Source organism: Phoca vitulina, unplaced genomic scaffold, assembly GCF_004348235.1.
Source record: "Phoca vitulina isolate PV1807 unplaced genomic scaffold, GSC_HSeal_1.0 scaffold43, whole genome shotgun sequence".
Taxonomy (NCBI): domain Eukaryota; kingdom Metazoa; phylum Chordata; class Mammalia; order Carnivora; family Phocidae; genus Phoca; species Phoca vitulina.
Window position 1 is genome coordinate 7,577,769 of NW_022589746.1, and position 26,316 is coordinate 7,604,084.

Consider the following 26,316-nt stretch of genomic DNA (forward strand, 5'->3'; position numbering starts at 1 on the left):
TCTTAAAGAACTTAAAAAAAAAAAAATCCAGCCTCAAGGTGATGTGTGTCATGGAACCTCATGCTTATGTCTGTGGTTTAAAACAGAATCTTTCTTGGAGCAATTTGTGTGTTTTCTTACGTTTTCAGAGCTGTTATTGTTACTATTTTAATTAATTGCTTTATGCATGGCTATTTGTCATTAACCTTTATTTCATTTTCAAATGCCTCTAACCATGTGACTATGTTCTAAAAGCTTCTTTATGGCAAGTAAAATTTCATGGCACTCATATATTTTAAGTAATAAAATTACGGCAATATGGCTTTAATCAATTATAGTTTTGCAAACATCTGAGAGTTTTCTTCTGAAGATTGAAATTCTTATTCTGTCCCCTGATGACGACATTTTTCTTTGAAATCTGATTTGGTAATCTAAATTTTTTCCATGCTATAACTTGATATACCTGATTTCTGGGCTACTTTTGTTCTTAACCAATTCATTAAGGTTTAGAATTAAGCAGAGGATGGATGGCCAAATTTTGGTTTCTTTTGTTTGCTTATTTTTTGTACTATAATTACTGTAGTGTACGTTTTAAATGAAACTTAAAATTTTCTCTTACCATTATTGCTCTATGTTTTACTGTTACGGTTTTTAATCATTGTTCCAGTTTTGATAAGTAAGAGCATTGAAAAATAACACGTAGTTCCACAGAAAATGAGTGATCAATTAGGATGTAACGTATTTTCATTAACCTTGTAATTTTGAAAGATTTAGTTTCACACAAAATTTAATTGGTTTCTGCATTAATTCTAAATTCATTTTAAATGTTAATAGTACACTAGTAAGTATCAAGGAGAAACTTTAGTGACTTTTATTTGATATTAGAATAACAACTTCTTTTATGAAAGATCCAAATATATGTGTTTTAACTTTTCAAGTTGATTTTTGGTTACAAAAAGTTTGAAATTACTGTATTAAACTATATAAAATGTTTTTTTAAAAAATTTCTGTTCTTTAATGCAAAGCTTTTAGAATAGGCTTAAATAGAAGTGAAACATTTCTCAGTTCAACTAGTCGTGTTTCTACCTGGAATAACCTCTTCTGATTTTTAAACATTACTGAGGCATGTCAGCTTTGAAATTCAAATCTGTTTTTACAAGGAAAAATCTTTTTCTTTGTAAAAAAAAAGATTTGTGCTGGAACACAAAAATATTTTCTTTTGCCTAAGCATCCAGGAAAGTATGTATTGTCATTTTACTTTGTAGATACCAGCTTGTGGATGAAGTGGACATAAATTTAATTTTTATATTGCTAAGCTAATTTTTCTAAATTTAGTGTCTTTGAAAAGATGTTTTATCCCCCTAAAATCATGGGGTTGACCTAGGCAAGCTCTAAATTTTCTGTGTGTCTAGGAAGTGTTAGAAATACGGTTTTAGGAGTTATGCTTTTAAGGTATTTATTAGAATTTCTGCACCCTCTCCCTAATATTCTTATTTAGCTATATTTTATTTTGAACTGGTCCCCATCTACAGGTTCTGTCAGTTTCTAAAGTGGCAGTTTATGTGATGTGTGGAACACCATGTTTTAAAGCTCAGCATAGCTACCATAAGGCATTAATTAGAAAATGTCAGTTGAGAAGAATCTGCTACAGGGAAGGGACATCTTTCATTGAGCTGAATGTCACTTTTAGATGAGTAACTTTTAAGAGGAAACCGCTGTCCAGTAGCTCAAGGGGATCCTATATTTTGGAGAAGGAAAGATACTCTCCTAGATCACAGAGGAGTTTCGATCATACCCTGAAATGATACTCAAAATACTGAACAACTTTGGTACAGGTGTCAATTACTCAGAGTGGATCTCAGCTATAATGCTAAGGAGGCTAAGTCCTGAGAGATTTGGGGCTGGTCCCAGGGATGTGGGGGTACCCTGGAGTAGCCCTGCGGTGGTCAGAGTTAGGGAACGCTTGGGATTTGGGGCCATGACCATTTACCAAGAAGGAGAGAAGTTCCCCACCTTAGCAACCATCTTAATTGTAATAGTGTAAGCTGGCTAAGCATGTCTGATTATAGGCTATAGTGGATGCTTTTGGCACTTGTAGGAGTCAAGTCTTTTGGACTTTATTAGGTATCCATACCCTCATAACTAACTAGTTCTGCTTTGAATTCATTATAGGAACCTATGGCAACCTTGACGTATGTCAAGCAAATTGTCATCTCCAACTTAATAAACTGTGGACAGTAGATTTGCTTAAAGAAAGATCCACTTTTACTAGGAGGAAGTATATCAACAGAGTAATGCCGATTTTCATGAAATCATTTTTTTTTCCATACAAATCACCGGTGTATCGAAAAGAACCTCACGTATTACCTGATTCCCTAACTCATTCATAATCAACTTTATTTACAAAGCCTTGTCCTTTTTTAAAAAAGTAATTCTTTCTAAATTCTTTGTGTAATTCAGTAAATTGCATAATACTATTTAATGTCCAAAATGTTGTCATATGCACATTAACAATACGAACACACTTGATGATGATAAGGAAAAAAATTCCATCTAGAACTGTGCCTTTTCTTTTTGTGGTTAACCTGTTTTGCTCATGTTCTTGGGTCTTTTTGAAGAAATGCATGGTTTTCATAAAGCTTTAGGAAAGTAGTGAGAAATTCCCAGCATCACTTGTGCCAAAACAAATCAAGAAAATTACTGATAACAAAAAGATATGTGTAAGATGAAACAAGGAAAATATTACCTAATTTATGAAGTTTTGATTCCATAAAGTTGCTTATTGTGACCATTAGTAGTAAAATAACTAATATGTTAGTGGCACAAAAGCATTCTGAAGGATTTTATCTAAAGGGATTTTCTAAAATACCTGTTTAATTAAAAAAATGTATAGTAAGACAGATCTAGATCATATGTATATATCCATTGAATATCATTTAGATTTTATTCTTATTCAAAGCATATCAATATTAGAGGCTAAGACCCATTTATCTGAGTAGCTGCTCTTAGAGCCTTTAGAATTTTGAGGGTGGAGATAATACACGTACAACAAGGAGAAAATGACCACTGGAGCAGTGCCCGTCCCTTGGGGTGAATTTCGCCTGGGCTTCTGTACATGGGCATCCTTGCTTCTGTTACTCCTGTCCTCTCCCTGGGTTTATGTGGTTCTGTGTAACTTGTCTGTTTGTGAACCCACATCTGTCTTTCTCTTCTCACTCTTCTGGTTGCTGGTTAGATAGCACAGGGCCAATAGCAGGGCTTTGTAGAATTAGAGAAATATTTTAGAATACCTGCTCTGCTGTGTATTCACTCTGTGGCTTTGGGGAAGGTAAGTCTTTATCATCAGGTTTGGTGATGACACATGTAGTCTGTTGCTCATATAGCATATATTTAACAGGGGCCATTATTATTATTCTACTTTTTTTCTCATCCCTGTATGTTCCATTGGTAGGACTGTTACTGATTTCTGACTGCCTTTTCCCTGGCCTTGGCATAGTCCTCCTCTGCCATCTTGGCAGGTCCAGTTCTCTGTCCTCCTTCCTCCAACATCCCACCCTACTTCTGGCACACGGTTCTGCCAGTTTTTTTTTTTTTTTTAACAACATATAATGTACTATTTGTTTCAGGGGTACAGGTCTGTGATTCATCAGTCTTACACAATTCACAGTGCTTACCGTAGCACATACCCTCCCCAGTGTCCATCACCCAGCCACCCCATCCCTCCCACCACCCTCCACTCCAGCAACCCTCAGTTTGTTTCCTGAGATTAAGAGTCTCTTATGGTTTGTCTCCCTCTCTGGTTTCGTCTTGTTTCATTTTTCTCTCCTTTCCCCTATGATCCTCTGTTTTGTTTCTCAGATTCCTCATATCAGTGAGATCATGGTTCTCCCAGTTTAACGATGGCATAATTATGTTAAACTATAGAGTCACTATTGTATTGAATAAAGTTTAATGATTTAGGTGATCTTATCCTTTGGGCTATTTTACTATATTTATGTTAATTCACAGACCTTTTGGATGAACACTTTCTCCACATGGTTGTATTTTTTTTTAAGGTCTAGTTTAAGGATTCCATTTCATAGGAGCACATTATGAAGTGAGAGGGCACATAGTGTAGTGGAAAGAACTTTGTTTTTGAAGTCCATGCAGTTTATTGAAAAGTCTTACTTTTTCAAATAATTTTAATAATTATCATTTGTTGAAAAGGCATTGCCTTTTTTTTTTTTTTTTTTAATGCCATGAGTGTATCAAGTGGCTTACTTGTATATTGTGTTTAGGAGACTGTGTTTTAAATTTGTAACATTGACTGGCCTTTCTGTCTTTTGGTTTAGTTGTTTCTGAAAGAATTATAAGACCCTATCTCTTGGATTTGCCTTGTGTCCACTTGACTCTATTGGTTCCTTGTTGTTTGAATTTTATAGCTTGAACCAAGAAAAATTACCTAATATTAAACCAGTATTTGCCCCTTCTATCCTGCTCTTTGGGGAAGTAGGTTGAAATTTATAATTTAGGTGATTATGATTGGTATCATTAATTAATTTATGTCCTATTTTCCTCATATTGTAGGTAATTGGTAGTTTACTATAATTTAAATTACAATAATACTTTAAATATCTATAACATTCAGAATGTAAAATATTAGGAATAAAATCAGTTCTCATCATTCATTTATTTAGTATAAACTTTTTGAACCTTTATAAGATATACTTTAGGAGGGTCTTTGGATAGAAAGATGAATAATAAGTGATTTTTGTCATTAGTGGGTCCACAGTCTAATGCAGGTATAGAAAAACAATCACAGTTTGGTGTGTATTACCATGTAAGTATATGCACTTATAGCATAAGCGCAATGAAGGGATTGGGTATGTGGAACTTGTCATTCCTTTGAATTTTCTTTGGACTTTCTCCAATCATTTCTAAGACAAGTAGAAATAATGCTAAAAGTATTAATATAAAAATTATTTTAAATTTTTCTCCGAAGAATAATTTGATCTCATTAGGCTATTTTTTTAGAATTCTAATAGAAAACCATACTTGATAGGAGGACAGGGCCTAACATATCCAGAGATATTCTTAAAGTGGTTTTTATGTCTCAATTTACTAAAATGGTTTATTATTTTATATGAGATCCTAAGACTGTTTCATATTTTTAAATTATATACTGTTTGTAATTAAAGGTACAAGATACTACAGTGATTTAATTATCAATAAAAATATACATCAGACTCAGACATGTCCAGTTTTTATGAGAAATGAAGTTCTAGAAGGCAGAGTATTATTAATACAGCTGTGTCATTCTTCTAATAAAACCTCTGCCTTTTTGAAGCATGTACTCAGAATGTCAACACATCAAGAAAGCCCCTGGCTAAATTTACTGGTAAGCGAGTCTTTTAAAAATACATTTTTTAAACACTGAAGCACCATAAATGAGTTTCCAAAAAGCACCTTTATCAAACAGCGAAGCACCAATTTCAGGCATGTGATTGCATTTAAGATCATTTTATATAAATACAAGAGCAGCAGATGAAGCAGGTCAAGAAGACCTATGCAGGTTTCAGAGCGGTGTGAAGCACGTGGATTCTGGAACAAACTCATCGAGTTCAATTCTTGGTAATCTTAGGAAAGCTGCTTAATCTTTCTCTCCCTCAGTTTTTCATTTATAAAGAGAAATCGTAATATCTCCCTGATAGTGTTGATGTGAGACTCTCATAACTTACTGTAACTAACGTGTGCCAGCCAACCCCCACACCCAGGAGACGCAACGGCTGTCACCATTATTCTCGGGATTTTTTGCCTGGCTTTGCTTGCACAAGCTCCTACCAGACCTGACTCTCCTGGAGGAAGAACTATAAACTTTGGGCCAAATCTTAAAATCAAAACAAATAACAGCAAACTTCCTAAATACCTGCAGGCTCTGGAGGGTTGGACAAAAGCAGGCAGATTCTGGAGAGGAGTCAGACTCGGAAAATGGGATCGATGTGGATGAGTTTCCTCATTTTTAAGGCTTTTAGCCTGACGGTGGACTAAAGTCAATGCTGTGTGGCAGCTCAGACTCTGAGAGAATACCCATCGTCTCCCTGGAGACAGAATTCGGGGCCTTGGGAAAGTCAAGGAATCATCTTGAAAAAGAGAAATCCAGAGATGGGGACCCCTAAATTCTGTGTATAAACTGCCTAGCCTCTTGCGGGTGCTTAAACCATGTGTGGGGGGCAGATGTCAGTTCAGATGCCATTGCTAAGGATAATACTGGACTGAGATTTGTGCTGCCACCCAGCATCTTACGGTATGAGTTTCACCAAGTTAATTATCTGTTAAAACAAATCCCTCCACATTCTTCAGAAGTATATAGCAGAATCCAGAATCTTTTTTTTTTAAAGATTTTATTCATTTATTTGAGAAAGAGAGAGAGTGAGTGAGGGGAGAGAGAGAGAGAGAGAGAGAGAGAGAGATCATGAGCAGGGGGGAAGGGTAGAGGGAGAAGCAGACTCCCGCTGAGCAGGGAGACCGATGTAGGACTCAGTCCCAGGACCCCGGGATCATGACCTGAGTGGAAGGCAGATGCTCAACCTACTGAACCACCCAGGTGCCCAGAATCCAGAATCTTAACAGCATTAAAAGACAGGATACAATCCACAATTGTTTGACAAGGAAAGAAACACTCAAATGTGATCCAATCTCAAGAGAAAAAACAACCAACAACAACCCTGAGATGATCTTACCAGACAAAAGTATAAAGAAGCTTATTATAACTATGTTCAATGAAATAAAAGATTCAAATACTTAGAAGAATTATTCGAAGAAACAAAATGGAATTTCTAGACCTGAAAACTACAGTATCTGGAAAGATCACATCGCTAGCATGTGGTATCACTGGGGTACAAATCCATGTCCTCTGGACTCTAAAGTCTTTGCTTTTCAGCTCATTACTATGGAGTGTCCATGTAATAAAAGTAGTAGAGGAGCCTGAGGGGATATCACTATTAAAGCAGTAGGAAGAAGAGGAGAAGGAGCCTTTGGAAGGCTCTGGAAAGATGGTCTGAGAGATGAGGAAAACCGGGAGAGAGGGGTCACAGAAACCACATGTATTGGTTTCTATAGCTGCTTGTAAAAAAATTACCACAAACCAGATGGCTTAAGACACCATAAATTTATTATCCTACAGTTCTTGAAGTCAGAAGTCTAAAAATTAATCTCAGTGAGCTGCAATGAAGGTGTCAGCTGAACTACATTCCTTAGAGGAGCTCTGGGGAAGAATCTGTTTGCCTTGCCTTTTCTAGTTTACATTCTTGGTTTGTGGCCCATCCTCTATCTTCAAAATGAACTACATACTACCACGTAACATTCACAGATTCTGGGGAATAGGATGTGGATGTCTGTGGGGGTACCATTATTCAGCCTACTACTTCTGTGATGTAGTTCGAAGATGTTGTTGACAAGATCAGATGAAGATCAGAGTAATCTAGTTGAATAAGGACTGAAAAGTGTACTTTCTTGTAAACCAATCAATGTTAATATCAGTCTGTCATATATATATATAATTGGTATCAACTCAAAGATACACATTTAAAAGACTATTCTCTCAAGAGTTTTTTGAGTCTTCAGTATTTATTGGACATTCCAAAAGTGGATCTTAATGTTTCTTTTATATCCTTATTCTTCTGGTATTTTGGTATATGCCCGGTGGCACTGCATGTTAAAGACATTTGTTCAAGTTCTTGGGCAGATCAGAAATTAAAAGAGTTAATGTTCTGTCTACCCTGGTTGAGTTTTATTTCCATGTTGATTTTTTTTTTTTTTTTCATTTGCTTTCCTTCTCATTAAAGTGAATTGGGATAGTGTGGTGGGAAGATGAAGGGTTAAATAACCTTGCTTGTGATTCATGTAATATAGATTATGTTCTGTACATTATTAAAAGTAAGTTTCTCAGATGGCTGAGCTAATGACTCACTGGAAAAAAGTGAAGTTAACTTAAACACATGATGTGTTCATCCATTTTTAAGTATGTTACTGCTCTGCATGTCCTAAGTTTCCATTAAAATACAGAATCAAATGATTAATATTACACTTTTAAATATCATAGCAGTAGATTCCTGACTCTGAAGAGACTGGAGCCAAAGACTGAAGTAGGGATACTTTTAATAAAAAGAATACCATACTCACAATTTTTATTTTTGCTTCAGCAAGATGCCTGGCTGGAATATGGTTGGGAATAAATAAATTTTATAAATATAAATATGGATACATATATATGTCCTCATTTGTTTATTGCTTGATTAATGATATGTTAAAAGTAACTTCTTTGGCATTAGCTGTAGCAACTTTTTTCTAGACATGTCTCCTGAGGCAAGGGGAACAAAAACAAAAATAAACTGTTGGGAGCACATCAAAATAAAAAGCTTCTGCACCATCAACAAACAACAGCCAGCGAAACTAAAAGGCAACCTACGGAATGGGAAAAGATGTTTGCAAATGACATATCTGATAAAGGGCTAGTATCCAAAATATATAAAGAACTTAACCCAAAAACCAAATAATCCAAAAAAATGGGCAGAAAACATGAACATGTTTTCTACAAAGAAATCATACCAATGGGCAATAGACATGAAAAGATGCTCACATCACTCATCAGGGAAACACAAATCAAAACTACAACGAGATATCAACTCACGCCTGTCAAATAGCTAAAATCAGCAACACAGGAAACAACAGGTGTTGGCAAAGATGTGGAGAAAAAGGGACCACTGTGCCCTGTTGGTGGGAATGCAAACTGGTGCAGCCACTGTGGGAAACAGTATGGAGGTTTCTCAAAAGGTGAAAAATAGAACTACCTTATGATCCAGTAATCACACTACTGGGTATTTATTCAAAGAATACAAAAACACTAATTCTAAAGGGATACATGCACCCCTATGTTTATAGCAACATTATTTACAAAAGCCAAGATTTGGAAACAGCCCAAGTGTCCATTGATAGACGAATCAATAAAGAAGATGTAGTGTGTGTGTGTGTGTGTGTGTGTGTGTGTGTGTGTGTGTGTGTGTAGATGCGATGGAATATTACTCAGCCATAAAAAAGAATGAAATCTTGCCATTTGCAGCAACATGGATGGACCTTGAGGACATTATGCTAAGTGAAATAAGTCCGACAGAGAGAAATACTGTATGACTTCACTTATATGTGGAATCTACAAAAACAAAATAAAAACAAACTCATAGAAAAAGAGATCAGATTTGTAGTTACCAGAGGTGGGATGAGGGAGAATTGGAGGACAGGGGGAGGTCAAAAGATAACTTCCAGTTATAAGATGAATGGTTCTCGTGCTGTCCTGTGCGGCATGACGCCTATAGTTAGCCTTTACTGTGTGCTGTATAGGAGAGTTGTCAAGAGAGTAAATCCTAAGGATGCTTATCACAAGGAAATGTGTTTTTCTTTTTTTACTTTCTTTTTGCATTGTATCTATACTGATGGTGGATGCTAACTAAACTTATTGCAATAATCATTTCATAATGTGTGTAAATCAAACCATTATGCTGAACATCTTAAGCTTATATTACAGTGATGTGTATCAATTATATCTCAAAGCTGGGGGAAAACACATAATTAGTGCCTGCCATGCATGCGATATAAAATACACTTAAATTTCAGTTAAAATTTAAACTCCAGAACCATTTCAATCTTTCATTCTCATAATAGTAATATAGCAGAGTACTGAATGCAAATATTCGCTTCATAATCCTCCTTTGCCCTGAAGACAGCCATTGCTAAAAGATTGGTTTATATCCATCTAGAGCGTCATGTACAAAAATATTTTTACATAAACAGGATTATATTACAGACTGTTGTGTCCTCTTTCACAACTTAATCATATATGGTTTAAAAAAAAATGACATAAAATATCCAAAGGCAGATAATCTAATTTTAATTGATCAGGGCTCTGGCTCGGGTTTTCTGTAGTTCTCTTCACTCTGTTCTCTCTGTTTGCTTAGTTCCTAGGCTAGTTTCCCTGTGATTACAACAGGACTGTAGCAATTTCAGGGATGATCTCTAAATTCAACATCTTCCATAGGCATGAAAAAGCGCTGACTTTCTGTGTTTTTTTGTTAATGAGAGTAAAGAAACCTCCTGGTAGAATTTCCCTCATGCACATTGTTACATGCTTATGACTGTTATTTATTGGGGGAGATGTGGTCAACAACTGGCTCAGAGCATGGGGAGGGAGAGAAGAAAGGTACATCTACAAAATTAGGTTCTTTTTTTTGGAAGAAGGAAGACATTTGTATGTGTAAGTGAACGTTGGATCCTTTCTAACATCGTTTGCTACAGTACAAAGCAGACACGGAGTTAGCATCCTTATGTCTTAACTGGAACTATTTATTTGTATTTGAGATTCTCCAGGTTCTTGAGCCAGACTAGGTCTAACAAGTTAGATCCTTATCTAGAAAAAGGTCAAAGTCTATGCTTCAGTTGTCTCCACAGCTGAGAAATGGAAAAGCCATATCCCTTTTCTGCCCAACTGATTCAAGCAGCATTCATTCCACAAAAGTCTGTTGAGTTGCTGTTGTGAATTCTGGGCTGGAGCTACAGAGGTAAATAAGAAGGAATCTTTGCTCTTGAGAAGTTTAGTGATCTAATCGTGAAGAGAAACTTCTCTCAGAGTACAGAGGAAGGGGCTTCTGATAACTTACCAGCACTATTCCCCCTGTATCTAGTCCTATATCACATCGTAAATGGCTGATGTCCTCAATCGGTAAAAACTGTGAAAAGCTTAATGGATTAGTCTGTTTATATTGCAGACAATTTGATGTTATTATTTATATCGAAACAGCAATTCCCAAATATCTACTATAACTTAACATTTTCTTTCCAGAGGCTGATTTCTGTTTTATCTTGCTGTTCAGGAACATCCTTGGTAAAGCACAAATACTGCTCTGGGAATGGAGTTATAATGCAGATACATTAACAGATTACTAACTTGAAGTGGTCCTCCACCAGCATCTTGTCTAAAGCCTCTGTACATAGCCTTGTACCTGTCTTTCATCTGTGAACTTGGTGCGATGATTTAAAAGATGAATATGATTATAATCTCCTGAAGGGCATATAGCTGAAAGTATTCACTGAGCAACCATTATTTATCTACTGCTTATGTGGATGTGGATGTTTGTCTGTGGTTAAAATGCGCATCTCCTTTTAGTAGACGTTGTCTGTTTTATGGTCTTTCCGAATCCAGAAGGACTACTTTCTACTCTGAAGCTAAGGATACATGTATTTCTGTGTATTTGAATGATGTGGTTTCCAGGGACTCCGGCATCAAACTCAATAAGGAGGCCAATTTAATTCACATGTAATTTAATCACTGTGGTACAGTTATGCACTGTTTTAGATTATGAATCTTGAATGTATAGATTATTTTATTTGATTACTGTCAATTTGGGCATCTTCCTCAGATTTTTTTTTGTGTTCAAAATTTAAAAAAATATTTTGCACATGGAAATCTTTGATAACAAATGAATCAGATGGTAAATTTATGTGATAAACTATTCCTGAATTTACTAGTGATTTAAAGAGACTCATAACCTGTTGAGCCAACCGTCCCCTAATTTTTATTCTCTTAAAGTTCTACCTTATTTTCTTAAAACATTCTAGTCTTATTTGATAGAATACTTCTTTCTTTCACCACTGTTTATCAGATGGAATCACCCATTACTCCTCTCCTTCCCTAACTAGTCCTTCTCCTTAGCTTGCTTGAGTTTTCCCCAAAGCACTCTTACCTTTTGACATACTATGTCCTTCTGTTTTTATTTTTCATTTCTCTTGTTTTTCAAGACCACCTCTCCCCATTAGAGCGTAAACCCCATGAGGGCCGGGCTTTCAGTCTGTTGTGATCACTCGCTCTACCACTAACACGCTTAATTCCTGCCGGTTTTCCTTTGTAATGTCCAAAGTGTCTCAGTCTGGGTGAGAATTTATGTGGCCATCCCCGGGCATGGTGCCTTTGTGAACCAGATAAAAGTTCTAGTACCTTTCCCCAGAGGAAAACACAGATAACATGCACACGTACAAAATCTCTCATGTAATTTCAGATGTGACGATTTATTTATTTATTTATTTATTTTTAAAGATTTTATTTATTTATTTGACAGGGAGAGACACAGCGAGAGAGGGAACACAAGCAGGGGGAGAGGGAGAGGGAGAAGCAGGCTTCCCGTAGAGCAGGGAGCCTGATGCGGGGCTTGATCCCAGGACCCTGGGATCCTGACCTGAGCCGAAGGCAGACGCTTAACAACTGAGCCACCCAGGCGCCCCCAGATGTGACGATTTAAAAGGAAGCTACACAGCTACAGACACGCTCTCAGAAGCTATTCTGTTTTACAGTGAATCTCAGAGCTGTAAGGGAAAGACGAAGACCAGTGGGATCTGCATAACCTGAGGATTCGAGAGACCAGATGGAACACTGAAGCCAGGACTGGTGGTACAACCAGATGATGTTCATGTGGCTTCTGAGGTCATGGTGAGGCCAGCAGCTCTAAGACTTCATGGAGCTGTGGGCCCGTTCTCTACTGGACCAGAAGACCTCAGGACTAGAGTGCAGAAAGCAGCACCCCAGGGGTGCACAGAAAGGGCTCCATATCATAGCGTACCGATTCCCATAGTTCTGGAGAAAGTGAGCCTGACGCAAGACGGGAGGAACATATTGAAAGCATTGCATTATCTGACATGAGAGAAAAGTGTCCTGATGAGATTAGACAGTGCAAAGAGAAAGAAAAATGATAGCTCAGTAACAGAAGAAGCCACAGTGGGCCAGGAAAATCTAGCACTTTGTAGGCTGGAGTTAGTTGAATTTGTTCACCCTACAGATGAGTAACCATAGTCTGGGTTCTCTGCAGAGAAAATGGTGAGAGAGTCTGGAAGCCAGCGTTGTTTCTTCCAAGACAGGAGGACAGGATGTAAGTGGAACGTGTGCATTGCAAACACGAGGTAAATGCTTTTTTGCGGAGTTAAGGAATAAAAACAAGGTTTCGGAGTCAAAGATAAAAATGGGATTATCTGTACACGTCCATGGCCTGGAAATTTTGGTTTGTTTCTAACAGTTTACAGAATAGAAATGTTAGTGTGTATGACAATTATATGAGTAGGGAAATGAATTCTATCATTTATTTATTCATGAGCTCTAGTTGCTAAACCTCCAGGGTGGATTTGAGGAGGATGCCGTTAAGATATGTAAAGTTGGTTGATTTGTTTGCAGTTTCCCCATAAGGAGTTGTTGGTTCCTCTGAGAACGATTCAAATGTGGATTAGGAAGGAATCTGTGCACCTCCATAGGTCAAGCCAATCATTAGATCACCCTCCCGCCGTTTGGTCCAGGGTTGCTTTGATGATGTCCTCTTTCTAGGCCTTTGACTTGCGTATGACTGTTGTATAGCTGTGCCCTGTGCAGACTCTAATTTAATTGTTACTGGGTGACCTCAGTGTTTGTGAAGGAATGTAGGCTCTAGTTTTTCTTTGTCTCCCTTTCGTTAGTACCTTCTCCTGTCCATTCATTATCCAAACTGGACTCATTCCCTGAATATGCTCTATTTTCGGCAGATGCCATTTCTTGTATGCTTACCACACTCATGCCTCAACTTAGAATCCTGGGTCTTTCAGAAGTTCACCCCCCCTCCCCGGCCCAGTTCTATGCACATGTTCCAAGTGTCCTCTTCCTTGAACCCTTTCGTAAAGCTCCAGGCCAGCAGTAATATTTACGCTCACAGAGCAACCCCCGTCATTGGGTTTTTACATTTGCTTACCCTTCTCTCATTTTATATTATGTAACAATTATTTGGTATATATTATATCCACTTTTTTATATTAAAATGTCTTTCACTTATTTTTTATAGAGCAGTTTTAGGTTTACAGAACATTGTTGAGAACATTTCCATACTCCGTGCACTCAATTCCTCTGTAATTATCGTCTTGCACTCGTGGGGTACATTTGTTACAATTGGTGAGCCACTGTTGATGCATCCTGATCACATAAAGGCCCACAGTTTACATTGGGGTTCACTTTTCATGCTGTAAATTCTATGAGTTTTGACAAAGGTTTGATGTCATGTATCCACCATGATTGTGTCATACAGAATGGTTTCACTGCCCTAAAAATCCCCTGTGTTTCTCCTGTTTTTCCTCCCCCAACCACTGGAAACCATTGATCTGTTACTATTTCCATAGTTTTGCCTTTTTCATAATTTCATGTAGTTGGAATCATACAGTACATAGTCTTTTCATACTAGTTCCTTTCACATAGCAATGTGTATTTGATATTCCTCCATGTCTTTTCCTAGCTTGATAGCTCATTTCCTTTTATTGCTGAATAGTATTCCATTGTATGGAGGCCCAACAGTTTATCCATTCACCTATTGAAGAACATCTGGTTCCTTCCAAGTTTTGGCAATTATGAATAAAATTGCTGTAAACTCATGTGCAGGTTTTCATGCAGACATAAGCTTTAAATTCCTTTGGGTGAATACTAAGGAATGTGATTGCTGCTGGATCACAATGTTAACGGTTGTATGTTTGTTTTTGTAAGAGACTTTCTTCCAAAGCGGCTACACCATGTTGCATTCCTACTAACAATGAATTAGAATTCCTGTTGCTCCACATTGCTGTTGTCAATTTTTGGATTTTAGCCATTCTTACAGATGTGTAGTGCTATCTCATTGTGACTTTAATTTGCAATACCCTGATGGCATACTATGTTGAGCATCTTTTCGTATGCTTATTTGCCATCTGATGTCGTCTTTGGTGAGGTGCCTATGGTCTGTATCTAGATTCTTTTCTTTTTCCCATGAGGATGTCCAGTTTTTCCAGCATTATTTGGTAAAAAGACCATCCTTTTTTCATTGAATTACCTTTGACCCTTGGCCAAAGATCAGTTGACTGTATTTATGTGGGTCTGTTTCTGGGCTTTCTCTTCTGTTCTGGTGATCTCTTTGTCTGTTCTTTTGGCAGTCTCACACTGTCTTGATGACCGTAACTTTAGAGTAAGTCTTCATGTTGGATAGTGTCCATCTTCTTAATTTTTCTCCATCAATGTTGTGTTGGCTATTCTGGGTTTTTTTTGCATTCCCATATAAGCTTTAGAATCAGTTTGTCAGTATCCACAAAATAACTTGCTGGGATTTTCTTTGGAAATGCATTGAATTGTTTTGTTAGAATCAGTGTTTTCTTCTTTGCATCCTTCACTTTTTTTTTAAGATTTTATTTATTTATTTGTCAGAGAGAGCGAGAGCAGGAGCAGGGAGAGAGGCAGGGGGAGAAGCAGGCTCCACACTGAACCCGATGTGAGACTTGATCCCAGAGCGCTGGGATCATGACCTGACCCTAAGGCAGATGCTTAACCAACTGAGCCACCCAGGCATCCTGCATCCCTCACTTCTTTATAGTAAATGAATCTGGAATTTATTAGCTTATTATATGGAGTTTATTATTACTCATAGTAGATTCATTTAGAGTTCATTTAAGGTTAGTATTTCAGTTGATTTTTTTTGCCCAAGAGCTAAGCAAAAGTTCCATCATTGTTCAAGACTGATGATTCCCTTTCTTATTGATTGTGATGCTTTTTCAGTCATATATTAAATTCATACATTTCCAAATATGTTTCTCTAAATTAAATATTCTGTCATGCATGTCTGTCCATTATTATGCCCAAACAGCACTGATTTGATCACCGTATTTTGGAAATATTTTAATATTTAATAGGGAAAGTTCCACCTTGTTATTTTTTCCCCTCACAAATTGTTCACACTTTTCTTGATGATTTATTTTCCCAAATGAATTTACTTGTGGTATTTAATTGAACTTAGTTAATTCTCATGAGAACCTACCTGAAAGAGAGCCATTATAGTATTGGTTAGCACCTATCCATTTGAATTTGTTAACATTAAAGTTTATGCAAGAGCCATTTTGACATATTCTGTGCTTAAAGAGAAAGTAGGTGTTCCTGAGGATTTGGACAAATTCAGAAAGCAATTTAAGCAGTATTACAGGAACTGTTCCTTTTCTAAAATGGGAATAATTTAGGAAGCGGTAGATTTTAGTCCTCTATTACTTAGCTTAACTTTTAGAAGGAAAAAAAATTGCTTTCGAGTGGATTTTCTAAACTCTTTCCTGCAATTAAGTTAAATGTGTTAGTGTGAGAGATTGCCAAGTTGACTGTATTAAAGCTGTTTCATTGTTTCACAAACTTCCAAAAATATGAAGGTTCTGTCTGATTAATAAAAAAAAAAAATCAGAATAAAGCCAAGAAATTGGACTAACTCAGTGAATTTTACTGGACTTCATTTTTGTGACTTCATTTGCTTAATTAAGTTTATGATGAACTTTTTTTTTTTTTTCTTCAACTGATAGCAGAAAGGACTTTGGGGTCTCATGTGGTTTAAAATACAAACCACGTTCAATATTGAAGTATGGGGACATGCTTTTTTTTAAAATTATAATTTCCTCAGCATTAGCACCACATCTGTTCATTCTAATTTAATACTTTGTATTTTCCATTTTAATATTACGTGGCTCGCTCCTGAGAGCATTTTAAAAAAATTTTTAAAAATATTTTATTTATTTATTTGACAGAGAGAGACAGTGAGAGAGGGAACACAAGTAGGGGGAGTAGGAGAGGGAGAAGCAGGCTTCCTGTGGAGCAGGGAGCCTGATGCGGGGCTCGATTCCAGGACCCTGGGATCATGACCTGAGCTGAAGGCAGACGCTTAACGACTGAGCCACCCAGGTGCCCCTCCTGAGAGCATTTAGGTAAATACCTCAGTTTGCAATCCAGTGAATCTTCAATTCTGTTGTTTGTAAATATATATGAAAATTAAAAAGAAAACAGAAATAAAAAATACATCCTTGCTAACTGTTAAAACTAATAGTTACAGGGGAGAAAGTGAGTATAAAAATACCCAGCACAGTATCTGTGGTAGTAGGTTCTTAATAAGTATTAGTTTCTTTTCCTTTCCTGCTGCCAAAGGATAAACTCACTGCTTGTTGAAATGTAATTGACCTATCTATGTGACAATATTTTAATAAAAGTGTATAATGTGGATTTCTTTTAATTCCTTATTAAATGGCAGTTGGGTAACTTATTCAACAAATAACTAGGCACCAAGAAATCTGTTTTGTTTTGGGGAGGTGGGAGAAAGGGAACATGTAAACCAAAACAAAGTAGTGGTTTTTTTTTTTTTAATTTACATCCAATTGGCCAACATACAGTACATCATTAGTTTCAGATGTAGAGTTCAGTAATTCATCAGTTGCGTATAACACCCAGTGCTCATTACATCACGTGCCCTCCTTAATGCCCATCACCCAGTTACCCCATCCTCCCTCCCACCTCCTGTCCAGCAACCCTGTTTGTTTCCTAGAGTGAAGAATCTCTCATGGTTTGTCTCCCTCTCTGATTTCTTCCCATTCAGTTTTCCCTCTTTTACCCTATGGTCCTCTGTGCTATTTCTTATATTCCACATATGAGTGAAACCGCATGACAGTTGTCTTTATCTGATGGACTTATTTCACTTAGCATAATACCCTCTAGTTCCATCCATGTTGTTGCAAATGGCAAGATTTAATTTTTTTGATGGCTGAGTAGTATTCCATTGTGTGTGTATGTGTGTGTGTGTATGTATATATATATATATATATATATATACACACATCACACATCTTCTTTATCCATTCATCTGTTGATGGACATCTGGGTTCTTTCCATAGTTTGGCTATTGTGGACATTGCTGCTATAAACATTGGGGTGCAGGTGCCCCTTCGGATCACTACATTCGTATCTTTGGGGTAAATACCCAGTAGTGCAATTGCTGGGTTGTAGGGTAGCTCTATTTTTAACGTCTTGAGGAACCTCCCTACTGTTTTCCAGAGTGGTTGCACCAGCTTCAATCCCACCAACAGTGTAGGAGGGTTCCCCTTTCTCCAAATCCTTGCCAACATTTGTTGTTTCCTGACTTGTTAATTTTAGCCATTGTGACTGGTGTGAGGTGGTATCTCATTGTGGTTTTGATTTGTATTTCCCTGATGGCGAGTGATGCAAAACAAAGTCATTTTAAGTTATTTTGGATTTTTACTGTTTGAGTCAGACTTGTTTGAAAAATTGGCGAAGAATTTCAGTAGTACCATTTCCAAATTGCAGTAGATCACTACTCTAGCTGTTGAATGGATAAGTAAATTATGATATATTCATACAATGGAAAATGGGAAAATGAATTACTACCACATGCGACAATGTGATGAATTTTATAAACCTAATGTCAGCTAAAGGAGCTAGATAAAAAGAGAACATACTCTATATTTTCAAAATAAGAAAAGGCAAAACTAATTAATAGTGATAGAATAATTGTTATCTTTAGGGAGGATGTGAAGGTAGCCTCTAGGTCGTAGTAGTATCCTATATTTAGATCTGGGTGCTGATTACATGGGTTTGTTTATGCAGTAAAATTTCAGCAAACTGTATACTCATGACTTACATATTTTTCCAAACTCATTATACTCATTAAAAACATGGCCTCTCCGAATCATAATTTACTTTAAAAAATCTAGATGACTTCATCATATTTTGAATCCTGGAACACAGTGTGCAAATTTTCATGTCCCCACCCCCTCCCTTGCAGTCTTAATAATAAACAGCCTGTGTGGTGGAGAATTATTGATAGGGTAGAACAGTTTTTTTCTTTTCACTTTTCTGTAATTTATTACTTAAAAAAATTTAACAGCATGGTAGTCGATTGTAGGTTTGCATTAAATATTATAATTACTTTTTTGTGTAATGTCTTGATATTAAAAACTATATATTCATGATGAATGTTTTAGTGTTGTGGTATAATTATTTAGAAAATGTGTCTATGCAGAAAACCAAACATGCCTTGAACAACTGAAACTAAATAACATCTATGATGTTACAAGAATTTGGGGCACCTGGCTGGCTCAGTCCATAGAGCATCTCTCTTGATCTCAGGGTCGTGAGTTCAAGGCCACATTGGTCATGGAGCCTACTTAAAAAAAAAATTTCTAGGTGCATTTTACTTTTTCTTATTTTGATGTTAACACGTTGTATTGGGTGGCACTTACCAGAAGAAATAGGCTGTAGAGCAATTTCAAATTAAATGCGAATAAAATTTTGAAACAAAAGAGCCTGGGTGGTTCAGTCGGTTGGGTATCTGCCTTTGGCTCAGGTCATGATCCCAGGATCCTGGGATCATGCCTGGCATCAGGATCCCTGCTCGGTGGGGAGTCTGCTTCTCCCTTTCCCTCTGCCCCTCCCCTCTGCTCATGCACGCTTGCTTTCTTTCTCTCTCTCAAATAAATAAAAATCTTAAAAAAAAAAAAAAGAGAGAAAAAAAAAATGATGTGACTTGCATATGGTGTACCTAGTAGTGGCATGGGAGTATGGGGCTTTGAAGTCAGAGACCCAATTTCAGGTCAAGTTCCATTGTTTAGTAACTAAGTAACATTTTTTTCATTGCGTTCATAACATTTTTATATGTCCTTTGTTTCTTCATATTGTAAAATGCAGACAGTAAGATTACATGTAAAGCATTTAGTTCAAAGCGAGGTAACTACTTAGTGGGTGGCTTATAGATTTAATAGCAATAAAATTCTTCACCTTACACAGTAAAATGAGTTAAGCAATTTGGAAGAAGCAACCAATTTTTTAAGGTTATGGAGCAGTTCATGTTTATATGTCTTAAATGTATTAAAATATGAGTAGAGAAATAGAGATGTCATATGAATGTTCCATCTTTCATATAATGATATAATTTAGGATTAATTACTCTTGTATTATATTTTTAACTCCTGTCCTCTCTGCAAAATCAGGTTGGTATTTAAATTTTTTTTATTATGTTAATCACCATACATTGCATCGTTAGTTTTTGATGTAGTGATCCATGATTCATTGTTTGCATATAACACCCAGTGCTCCATGCAAACGTGCCCTCTTTAATACCCATCACCAGGCTAACCCATCCTCCCATCCCCCTCCCCTCTAGAACCCTCAGTTTGTTTCTCAGAGTCCATAGTGTCTCATCATTCGTCTCCCCCTCCGATTCCCCCCCTTCATTTTTCCCTTCCTACTGTCTTCTTTTTTTTTTTTTAACATATAATGTATTATTTGTTTCAGAGGTATAGATCTGTGATTCAACAGTCTTACACAATTCACAGTGCTCACCATAGCACATACCCTCCCCAATGTCTATCACCCAGCCACCCCATCCCTCCCATGCCCCACCACTCCAGCAACCCTCAGTTAAATTTTGTTTTTCTTAATGGAAGTTTTGTTTTATTTGAAAAATGAGGTTGCCCTTTTTAGTCTTATTATGATAGAATATTTGAGGTAATTTCCTAGAGATATTAAAATATTTATTTTCTCTAAATTAATGAAATCTCTGTATTTTTTAAAAATCCCAAATGTTTGGATAATAAATGATTGGAATGAATGTTCATTTGTCTTATATGCTTTATGGATTTGGTAATTACTTAAAGTATAAAATTAATCAAGGTTATTGTGAACTTTATATTTCCCTTCCTCAATTAGCTCCACAGAAATCATTCTCCTCTTCACCATTTGCAGGCATTTAATGAAATGATTCTTGTTAACATTAATAAGAGACGTGTCATGAAATCTTTCTGCATCGCTTATGCATAATTACAACTTTATTGCACTTTCGTCTTTTAAATCTGTGGGCCATTTGTCTTGTCTTGTGTGTTGATCTGATAATTCATCCCTGGCACATGCTGTTGCTAAGCCTTTCTTTGGGTATTGGGATACTGACTTTTTTATATTGCTACTAATTCTTGCTACTTATGAAACTGTTTCTCTTTGTAAATATACATCATTAAAGAACTTCTATTACTAATGGTAGTTTTGACTCTTGATTTTAAGTTCTCTTTCTTCTAGAAAAATCCTGCAAGCCTCTATATTTGCACTGATGCAAGTGTGTGTGTGTGGGTGAGAGAGAACGTTTAACATTTAGAAGTGAAAATAGTGATGGGTTAATACAATGTCTTTGCTAATCATTGAAGTCACTGGAAGTGTGGCATATTTTGTTTTCCTGACAAATATTTAAAGGAAATCATTTCACATTTCCTTGAGTTGTTGTTCTTGAAAGACAATAAATATAAGAATTTGTCCTTTTGGAGGTAGAAAAGTAAATGGAACTATTTTATAACTGACTAAATTGCTTCCCTTTGCCCCAGAATCCAGAGAAATAAATTCATCACTCTAATAGGTTAATGTTTAAAAAGAGGACTTGAACTTTTTATCACAGCCAAATACCTTAAAAATGTATAGTGAAAACTAGGCCTTTCCATTCGGTAAATTTTTCTTTCTTAAATAGCAATTGTGTGTTTTTAAAATGAAAAGGTTGGGAGGAGGCTTAGAACAGATTTTTCAGAGGACTAACCAAATTGTTAAATAAATCAAAGTGCTCTATTACAAGAAATTTAAGTGAATTGAATTTCACTGAGGCTTCAAAACAATTCCACCTGTATATTTAGGTTGATATTTTTATATCACTTTATAATATCTTAAAAATACCACTTTGTATGTTATATTTTATACACATTTCCTCCTAGGAGCTTGCTTACCAAGGGAAGCAGATTCTTAGCTATGGCCTAAGATTTCTGCCTAAATAGCATTAGATTCTTCCCTGATTAATGGATTTTTCTAGGGAAAATGGTTACAAATAAAATTAAATGTATGAAGAATGTGAAGCAAAGCTCCAATGTCACAGGACACCAATCATATGTGTTATAGAAGGGGGAGGTATGGGTCATGGAAACTTAACTTTGAGACAGAGTATGCCCCTCAATGTTGATTTTTTGTTGTTGTTCTGATTGATTTGCTAGGAATCCTAGAGCATTGTAGAAGACAGTCCTTGTTGATGTATGGTTTTTTTATTCTATTTTACACTTTGGAGTATAATTATATTCACTTAGTTTTTTAAAGAATCACATAATGATTATGAGGGTAACAGGCATTCATTAATGCAATTTTAAAAATAATTTGCTGATATAATTTCAGAATTATTTGACAAGGCATGCCTTTTATTATATTGTGACATTTTATACAATATTAGGAAGATTGGAGTAAGAGAAATTTTACTTGTATTACATGAAATATTTTTATAGTTAGATGCTGTATATCTAAAGTGACCTTTTTCATTAACTAGATACTTAGAGGAGAATAGTTGTCCCTAAATCAGGAGGCCTGTTAGGTTCCAAGAATTAGGTAAAGGTTCATGTTTGCTTTTAAATATGTTGGATTATTATTATTTCATGTACCTGGTGCTTTTCTAGCCTAATAACTTTAGAAGTTCTGATTACTAAATTAATTGATTTTTCTTGTTGTTTGAGGAGATTAAATGTTATTAATGAAAATTTTGAATACTTTTATTATCTGTTAGAATTTGAAGTAGATTTTAGTGCAGGGACCACATTTCAGTTTATCGAAGTGACATTAATTGAAACATCGCCACATATTTATTTGTTTCCTTGTTATTTATTTTGGCTTTTTCTTTCCACAGCAAGTTGATGTGGAAAAATGGGTATGTGTTTCCATGTATTTACAAAGAAATTGTGATCTAAGCGAGTGCATGTTTGCTGTTGCCTCTAGTCCTTCCGCTTTGCTTCCCATTGTGGCTTGGACTCTGAGTCTTAGAAATAACTGCTATCTTGTAATGAACCAATATTTTACTGATCTCTAGTTAGAACCTTAGAGATTTTTGGTTTTTCTTCATCTGAAATGAGGTAGATTGAAATACTCTCCATACCTTACAAGCATATGCTTTCTCAGTGGCTTTGTAATTATAATATGCTGCTGATCAAAGGAAGGCTTTTATTATTAATATTGTGTATCTCTTATCAAAAAAAATCTTGACTATTTCAAGTCCTACTTCTTGCCTCCTCTATTTTTCCAGGTCCTATAGAAATGGTTTGTCACCTGTATAAATGCAATCTTTTTTTTTTTTCAGGTTTATTTTCTTTAGTGAGTTCCCATTTTTTAAAATTTAATTTCATTTTATTATGTTAGTCACCATACAATACATCATTAGTTTTTTGATGTAATGATCCACAATTCACTGTTTTCGTGTAACACCCAGTGCTCCATGCAGTAAGTGCCCTCCTTAATACCCATCACTGGGCTAGCCCATCCCCCCCCCCCCCCCCCCCCAAAAATGTAATCTTAAAAAAAAAAGGGAAATGACCGTAGCATGAGGAAAGGTGCCGTCGCAGGATTCCAGAAGCTAAGTCTGGACCAACATTGTGACAAATTGTGTAAAGTGGCCACATTACTACGTTGGTGTCCCTTTCCTCTTCTGCTAAAAAGAGAGGGAGAGGGAAGGATCCTTCCAGTCCCGAAGACCCTGAATATCCCAAATAATTCTGAATGGAAATTAGAGTCTCACCAACACTGATGTTCCTGATCCACTTTTTTCCAGAGCATGCAAAGCAGGGAGGCGCATATTGTATTATTTCCATTGTTGTATTATTTTGTTTTTATTTGTTCTGTGACTTAATAGGATGACTTTTTAAAGATTGGCTTAACTGATGGGCTTCATTTTTATTATTTTTCCTGATTGTGGGATCTGATTTTCTCGATATTCTCCATATTGTGAACATTTTGCTACCTTTTCAGGAGGCTTTCAGTGCTGTTTCCCAAATGAGTGCATGTTCACCTCTTTTTGTGGATCTTGGTTCTTTTGCACTTACTATATCCCTTTATACTCATGGAAACTTTTTTTTTTTTTTAATAAGTGACCATTTCTGATGATGGCACCTATATATTGATTTTGAGAACTACTGCTTCAATATTCTATTTCTGGTGATAATTTAAATTCATTATCTATTCATAGCTAAACTATTCCTAATTTTGTTCAATTTGTTTTTGTTTTGAAATTTCTTATCTTCTGTGCCTGTAGTTAAAATTCTAATCCAGGCTTCACATTGTTCTTGTCTTGGGAATGAAAGCCTGTTTCTCAGAACATGTTTGTCACCTTTTTGGGTCCCCCGGCAATATTAGCCATCCTGAAACAAGTCTCTTTGTCTTTTCTCATCTTTGTACCCCTTCACTTCCATTACACCATTTCTGTGCCATACCTAGATACTTTTTCTTGAACCAACCATTCAAGCCACTTTCAAATCTCTTGGAAATAGGATGTTTGCACAAATATAAACCCCCTTTGCCATTGTCCGTAAGTATTTCCTCTTTCTTCCTCTGTGTAGCTGGCTACTTTTGATCTGCCTCACTATGCGGCTTTTTCTTATTTTTTTTTATTTTTTTTAAATTTTATTATGTTATGTTAGTCACCATACAATACATCATTGGTTTTTGATGTGGTGATCCATGATCCATTGTTTTCGTATAACACCCAGTGCTCCATGCAGTACGTGCCCTCCTTAATACCCATCACCGGGCTAACCAATCCCCCCTCCCCCCTGCCCTCTAAAACCCTGTTTGTTTCTCAGAGTCCATAGTCTCTCATGGGTCATCTCTCCCTCCAATTCCCCCCCTCATTTTTCCCTTCCTTCTCCTAATGTCCTCCATGTTATTCCTTATGTTCCACAAATAAGTGAAACCATATAATTGACTTTCTCTGCTTGACTTATTTCACTTAGCATAATCTCCTCCAGTCCCATCCATGTTGATGTAAAAGTTGGGTATTCATCTTTTCTGATGGCTGAGTAATATTTGCATCTCAAAATTAAGTTTATTTGTAAATCTTTGCAGCAGAGATTTCTTTCTGATTCTGAGAAAGTAATGGAAGTAATATTGGGCTGAAAATCATGCAGTTATGTAGGCTCTCTGTGGATATCATCTCCTTGTCTGCAGGGTCAGAATCTGGACTAGTCCTTTATTGTTCTAAAATATTACCATGATATTAATAATAAAACATTGATGCTGGAATATACTGCCATTTAGGCATCATATAATTAAAATACCCTTCTGGATTCATTTGAGAAAACTGATAGTCACTATGAGCACATCACTCAGTAATTTTTAGATTTGAACTCTTTCTTTCTTTGAAGACCCGTGTAATTAAAATCTTAAGCATTTGTCATTAGAAGTGTGAAATTCTACGATAACAGGTACCTTGAAGGGTAACCAAAAACAAATTAACTCCCTGCCTACCTACCTGCTCTGTGGGGGGCTTGTTCTCCTTTGTCCCATTGGTTAAATTAGGATGGGTCCTACAACGTTTCTTATATTCGGACCGTGAGACACCCCCGCCAGTCATTTCAAGCCACAAAAGTCTCATTTTGGTAATTAAATCGCCTAATCCTGTGTAATAGGTGAAGTCTGAAGTTAGTGCAAGTTACTTGTCTTGGGGCCCAGTCTGCCCCAGGCAGGAGGCCTGGAGGGGAAAGGGCTGTGGGAAGCTGCCTCTCACTTCACGCTGCCGGGTTCCTCACACCTCTGCCCCTTGTCCAGAGCTCCTGCCCCTCTCAGGGTGTGGTGGGAACATGGGAGAAGAGGAGAGTTGGCAGGAAGTCTTGATGGCAGTGCTGTTCATCAAGCTTGTTGGGTGTTAAAGCTGACACGCTTTGGGGGGTACTTGTTAGGGTTTTCTGGGGCATGCCCATCCCCAGAAATCTGACCTGTGGTTCTCTTGCTGCAGCCACTGGTCCCCCAGCTGGTCGGTGGTGATGACTGCCTTGTCCTACGGTCTCTTGGGGGCATTACAGACATTCTCCAGGCTGCCTCTTTCTAGGATGGCCGGTCTGCTTGTTTGCAGCAGGCCACCTCCCAGTGGCAGCCCTGCCCTCTGCTGCCACAGCCTACTTAGCCTGTCTCTTCATCTTGATCTTCAGGCACAGTCAGATGCTGGTCTCTAGTGTCCTGCATCCTGAGGACACAGGTGTCCCTGAAGCCACTCTTGCTAGGGCAAGCTTGGGTGTGGGGGAGAGCAGGACTATGAGCCTACCAAAACCTCCCTCCCAGAAATCATCTCTTTGCTCTCCATCTGCTTCTGGAAGACCAGAACTGGGGGTCAGTCAAGGGCAGCAAGTGGATTTTCAGTCACCCCCTTTGGTGTTCCTGCTTAGGTGGTATAACAGTGTGGTTTAGAATGTGGCAGTACTTGCCATGACTTTGTTCTGAGACAGGTGTCCTATTTTAACACTGTTATGCTTATCTGTGTAGTACACTTAACAACCCCAGATGAAGACCTTTAGGAGCATTCTAAAACTTAAATATATATGGTAATTAAGATGGCTTCTTTATAAATTTTCTGAAAGCATGATTCTGGATAGTTTCATCCAAGGTCAATCAATCAGTCTTAATCAATCTCTTCCTCCCTC

General features: G+C 36.9%; 1 protein-coding gene across 3 annotated transcripts in view; it reads left to right on the forward strand.

The window, feature by feature from the left end:
* The window catches only part of RYR2 (ryanodine receptor 2), a 739,460-nt gene that overhangs the window by 281,498 nt on the left and 431,646 nt on the right, over positions 1-26,316 (forward strand). The window contains exon 1 of one of the 3 annotated variants that reach the window (XM_032430321.1): positions 20,416-22,562. The exons of the other annotated variants lie outside the window; for them this stretch is intronic. The gene's annotated coding sequence lies outside the window, so the exon portion shown is untranslated. Of the gene's footprint in view, positions 1-20,415; positions 22,563-26,316 lie in introns of those variants that run through there. 3 annotated transcript variants of the gene reach the window in all.